At 31.7% G+C, this 6,690-nt stretch overlaps 1 pseudogene; it reads left to right on the forward strand.

The window, feature by feature from the left end:
• Window positions 1–216: 216 nt before the first annotated feature.
• Window positions 217–335, forward strand: LOC112480679 (annotated as a pseudogene).
• The last annotated feature ends 6,355 nt before the right edge of the window (window positions 336–6,690 follow it).

A 6,690-nucleotide genomic window follows, 5' to 3' on the forward strand; every position in this document is an offset into this window, starting at 1 on the left:
TTTCTCACCAACTGTAAGCAGACAATGGACTTTGCTACAGTTTCTGTGCTCATAACACCCCGTCACCTTCACCAAGTCTCACATTTTATTTCCACTAGCACCTATCACATTGTTTGACTTTCTATTTCACATCTTTCCCCCCTGGACTGCAAGTTCTTTGAGGAGAATATGTCTTATTGTTCTTTGCATTTCCAGTATCTTAAATAGTGCCAGCTTGTCTACGGCCATGCTACCCTGAATAAGCCCGATCCCATTTGATCTTGGAAGCAAAGCAGGGTAGGGCCTGGTTAGTACTTGGATGGGAGACCACCCAGGAATACCAGATGCTGTAGGCATAAAAAATTAAAAAATAAGGGATTGAAAGCTGACAAGGTCCTTGCAATCTGTGAGGTCAATCAAGGGTTGCCTCACCTAAAAAAAAAAAAAAAAAAGTGCCAGCTCTTAGTAGAAGCTCAAAAATGTTAAATGAATGAAGGGGTAAAGAAAACAATTCTGTAATGTTAGATTTACCTCCATAAAATAGACTTATATTAAATTGTTTAAGAGAGATGGACATAATAATGCATTTGTTAAACTCAGAAATAAAGAGACTTTAAGAGTGTTATACTTCCTTTGGGAGATAGGCTTTCTAGAATATTGGACAACTAGAGATACAGATATCATTCAAGGGCACCTGGGCATTTGACAATGCTTTCTCTTCACAGAAGAGAAAGGCCCTGATTATGTTAAATTTTTTGTCAAGAACAAGGCTATTTGTAAATGGTTCCTTCTAGAAAAGTATATAAATCATTGGTGTAAATTTTTCTAGATTGATGCTGAAAGACTGGCATAACATATGTTGCTTCTTTCTTAATGTTCACAGGAACCTAAAAGGCTAACATGGTAGTCCAGGAAGGGAGACAGAAAAACCACACTAAAATATGCTACTCCTGCAGTATATTCTATAATGCCTTGTACAAGTGCTTCATAAATTAAGAATTCATAGCAGGTGTCATGTATGATCTTTCCCTGCCATCTGTGATCCACCTGCAATGCTGCAAATTATTTATACTAGTTTGCATTGATTACTCTCATCAGCACTCTGCACTCATCAAAGATTGTCTATACAATGGAGAATGTCTTTGATTCATAGAAAAATTATTCAGGTCCCCAGGTAAGAATTAATGGAAATGAACTGAATATGCACTTAATGTGAATCTGTAAATAAGCGTCCACTTTTGGTGTCATCACTAACATGTCTGTGAGTTGCCTAAGATTATATTATGAGTCAAAATACCATAGTTCATCCATGACCTAATTGATCTCATCTGCACGTGAATTCATCTTTTGCAGGTTATCACCCTTCCTTCTTTGTGTATAAGTGGCTCCTATTTCTAAAATTGGTGGCAATTGAAATGGAATATTTCAAAATCTACTTCTTAGAAAACTGTTGCCTTGGAAAACTCTATCTGTAGTAGCCAGTTACAGAGAATTATATTAGAGCTTCTTGACCATTATGTTAAAGCACATTTGTGTGTGTAGAATACCATAGTACTATGCTGAAATACTGATTCCTTCAATTCTCAGGTGGCCAAGACAAAAGAAAGCCCCTGGATAGTACTGGTGGCAACAAGCAGTCTCATACAGTCTGCTAGTCAAATGTGATTATTCCAGTCTGCTAGTCAAATGTGATTATTTTTTGTCTGCGCCACATTGTGACAAAATTGGGGAAGGATTGAATTGTATCATGTTGATATAAAAACCCATTGAAGTGTATCTGCAAGAGAACTACAAGGACACTGAGAGGGTTGTCGTGTAGTCGCTAGGAGCCTAAACTTGATGACGAGCTGGATGAGTTTGAATCTCTAGTCTGTCCTTTCTAGTTGTGTGGCATTGGACAAATGACAGCTTCCCTATGCTTCATTTTTCTTATATACAAAATAGAGATAATAATAGAACCTAGGCTATAGGATTGAGAATAAAAATTAATATAGCTAAAGTCTTAGAACACACCTGATATTCAGTAAAGGTGATGAAAACGTTTACTATTATAATTTATTTTCTTGGTGAGGAATACGTTCAATTATATAACTGATAAGAAAATTTGTCTCTGGTACTTAGTATGCTATCATTAAGATACATTCAATTCCAATACACCACAAGCAAGTACAATATTTTTATACTTATTCATGTAAAATCTATAGCACTAAGGACTTCCATTAAAATTCTCATTATCTCACTGACATCGTCCTGCAAGCAGAAATTGCTTATTCTGGATGAGTTTTATAAAAGTCCAAATAATTTTTTGAGGGGACCAGACTTAATGACTTTAATAACTAGATAAATGGTAGGTAGAAAACAAAAACATTCATGAATTGCAATAGTTTGTTAGCCAGATAATTCAGTTACCTAGATTGTTTCACAAGGGAAAATTTGAAGAACAAACAGGATACTGGAAGCTCCACGTTTCCTATAAGGGTAGTCAGGTTGATGGATCAGGGCATCTGTTTGGGGAAAGAACATGGAAATGGATTTCTAATATGTGGACCTGAGAATAGACATTGGCTCTAATTAAAACACAGAACATATCCCTGAAATCTGACTTTTTTTCTCATCTAACCATTCTCCTATGCCAACCAACCTTAGGACTTAACTTTGATTAGGACAAAGTGGAGGTGCCAAGTTGATCAGAATTTGTAATTCAATTGACTCAAACTATAAAGTTTTATACCTAAAATGGGCAAAATGTAATGATTACAAGATTCTTTTTTAAATTATAGTTAGTACATGTATAATTTTTTTTGATTTGTAGTTAAAGCTGATAAGGATTTAATATTTCAACAGCATCTTTATTAGTGGTATCCAAAGAATTGCTGTATAAGTTGATACAGTTCAAGGATCTTTGTATATATGCTATTATGTTTGAGGAATACTAACAAAGATTTTTTTTTTATCTCATCTTATCAATTCAATGCTTCAGTTCATTTCAATCCAACACACATCTCATCACTGCTTCCTCCTTGAAAATTAAGTCTACCTCTTAACTAACACTGCGATCAAGCTATAAATTAATCATGCAGTTTATTCACCCCAGCACTATAGTCATTCCCCCATAGCAACTTGGATACCTCAGAGTGTAAGTTGACTATGGAAGTGCACAAAATGGCATCTTAATGACCTAAAAGAGCTAATACACTTCTGTAAGTGCCTAGCTAAATATCACAGAGTGACTTGGACGCTGGGGAAGGCTTGGCTCATTATTCCACTCTGCTGAGCTAAATCATTTAGGTTCACTTTATTTGCTGTTGGCCTTTTTCTTTTCTTTCTCTGCTCATGCATAAAGAATATTGATTTAAATAAAAGATACTGTAAACATGCACTTTGTTAGGGAAATCTGACTATGCAAGTATAATTTCAAAGGTCAGAGTTCTAGCAATGCTTGATTTATATTAATTTGTGCTTGAGGAAAATGCCTTGACTAAATTAAAAAAAAAAAAAAAAGAGTTTGATTCATGTACTGCTTTGTGCTTTTCTATCATGTTCTCCCAGAGCTGATCAAATAGGAAAATTATGTTTATCAGAAAATCTTATACTTGGGATCACCCAATATAGTACAATAGATTCAACCTCTGGGAAAAATATATAGCCTGAATTCAAGTCTAAAAGAATTTGGACTTCCATCCCAAAATGTTCTGCCTTAGTCAAATAAACAGTTTTTATTTTTAAAGATTATTCTGTAGCTGTTTCTAGGACAACACGTTTGTAATTCCATAAAGATATTTTAATGATGTATCTTTACAGACATAGAAATACTAACAAAATAAAAATAGATGATCATATGTTCTATGTATTGCAAAATGGTAAATAATTTAAGTCTTTTGCCTACTCTAGTAGAAAATCTGTCTTTAAATGCATTTATTTTACTTTTTAAAAAGCATTTTTTTTTGCATGTAAATTCACTTTTTAGTGTTGGTTTTGTCTATATCAAAATGTACTTTATTAATAAGTTGAACTAACTAACATTTTCATGGAGTGCTGTTCCTCCTGTGTATTTTCAAAATTATTTATTTACCATTTTATTACTTTAATTATTCTGTAGTCAAAGATAAAAATGAATTAAAATTTTCTAAGTTAATGATCAAATACAATTGACAATAGTGTTATAAGCACAAAATCCCTCAATCATCTAATACATGTATTTTGTTTTTTAACTTGGGCTTCTTTTTTTTCTTTGCCAGATTTGGTTCTAATTTCCAGATTTACCTCTTATTAACTGAATTGTAAAATAGAGATAATAATTACTATCTTATAAGTTGTTGAGAAAATAACTGATAATAAATGTGACCATTTAGTAAGTGTTCACTCTCCTTGTAATGTGTTAAAAACCATTTTATTCCATTTCATCCTTATGACAAAACTTTAAGGTAGGTAGCAATATCATTATATTCCTAGATTTTTCTAAAAAAACTGAATTTAAGAGAAGTTATTTAATATTCAGGATCACATACCCATCAAATTGCAGAAACGAGATTGAAATTTTGGCAGTCTGACTTTCAAAAACAAAAACGAAAACAAAAGTTAGCCACTAAAATGTGTCCTAACTACAGGTAATGTTTTTAAAGGACATAGAATATTACCTACAATCTGATAAAAGCTCAATAACTGACTACTATAATTAAATATAATCATTGCTTTGTCATTCAATAAAAGATATCAGATATCTGCATGATTAGAATTCAAAATTAATAATAGAGTTAATGAGTTTTTACTTATTTCGATAGTTGAAATTCTAGACCTACCACTGGCTTAGTTTACAGTTACGTTAGTATTTTTGGTGGTATATATTTTTCTTCACTTGAATTCCAATTTTAAGTTTAGTACTTCTCTTCAGTGTCAAATTCTTTAGTTTTGACAGATTTATAATCTTTCAATAGTCATATGCTAATACAGTGTACAGAAACAATTCTATTTGTTTTAGGTATATGCGGATCATTTACCATTCCACGTCCATAAGATTCCATTAGGTTTCCTGTGCCAAGCTCATGAAACTTTTCATTCATTTGAATTATTCTCCAAACTCCAATTCACATCTTTACACTTCTACTGCCATTTTTTTCACCAACTTTATTCTTATATGCCCCCATAAAACTCTTACAGTACAGAACATACATAATTTTTATGTCACTGTACATATTACTTTACTATTTGTCTCTGTCTCCACATGTTGCTAAAATACTCAAACATTTCCCAGAAAAGAATCTTAGAGCCCACATAGTTCATGTAAAATATTTCTTGTACAGTAATATATATTTTATTCAGGTATTTGTAGCAATTTTGTTTCAAGGTGAGCATAGCCCTTTGTTGTTTCACAGTATGGGTCATTTTTTTCTCTATAAATGCCCAGAGTATTGTACACAGATATGGCATCATGATGAGGTTTTGTAAACTTGAGATGTACTTGGTGTTTTCAAGTAAATGAAAGTGATTCTGTTCTAGAGATAGTCCTGCTCATCCTTTTAAGAATGAAATGAATAGTCATTGCTAGTTCTGGTGTTCCTAAATTATTGTATCTTGAATTTTTTTAGAACAGAGAGCTAAAAACAAAGATCAAAAGACTGTCTGTTTAATCTCTGTAACATTCTGTTAGTTCCCACTATACACCAAAAGTTAATTTGGGAAGACCCACACATGCCTAAGAAATAAAATTGGATAAAAAATATATATGTGTAAATATACATCTATTTTGTGTTATATGTACCTGTATACAAACATATATATACATTATAAATATATCATGTGCATACATACATGTATATATACATGCAATCATGAATTTTAGAGGAATCATGATATATTACTATACATATTATATATGATAGAATATGTTATTATAATTCAGTCAAATAGTTCTTTTTATTTAAAATAACTAGATAGTTATATTTTTACTTGACTTCAATTATATGACTAATAGCTCTAGTTTTCTATTTCTCTCTGTGCATTTACATATAGGTGCACCTGTGAAATAGGTTTATTTAATGCAATGAAACCTTTTTATAAAGTTTTGCTATCCCATCTTTTCAATTATATCAATGTAACAGAATATATTTTGAACATTTATTACGATACTGAGTAATTCTCTTTCATTTTAAATTGAGACCCTGAAAAATGGACCTATACTCCTCAATATCACATATATTTTTATTACTTATATTGAGCATTTGGGTTTAACTTTATTATTATCTTTATTGTTTAAATAAAACAAAAGCCCAGTCAAACAGAATCACTTATGCAAACAACTTTAGAGTTGAAGTCAATCTTATTGGTCATTAAGTCCGAATTCTTCATTTTATACAATATTTTAAAATGAGGTTTGTATTTATAATTTTTCATAAATAAAAATTAAAATAAAATCCTTCACACTAAAGTTAGAATTTTTTTTTAACTTTCAGAATTTTCTGTGACATTTTAGTGAGAACGGAAAAACTATCCATTACTTGGTTTTCAAGTTTCTCTTTAAAATTTTATAACAGCATTACTTCTTGAGATAGCGTCTCCTAAAATGGCCTGAGGTAACCTCTATGGGATAATGGTGTATAAATACATTTTAGTTAGTTCAGTGGTAATTAGTGACACAGGAGTAAAAAACCATATTTTACATTCATGGATATTGAGCTTAGTGAATGATGTTTTGCTTTAGAAGAGTCTGTTGGG

Source organism: Pteropus alecto, unplaced genomic scaffold (assembly GCF_000325575.1).
Source record: "Pteropus alecto unplaced genomic scaffold, ASM32557v1 scaffold20, whole genome shotgun sequence".
Classification (NCBI taxonomy): Eukaryota; Metazoa; Chordata; class Mammalia; order Chiroptera; family Pteropodidae; genus Pteropus; species Pteropus alecto.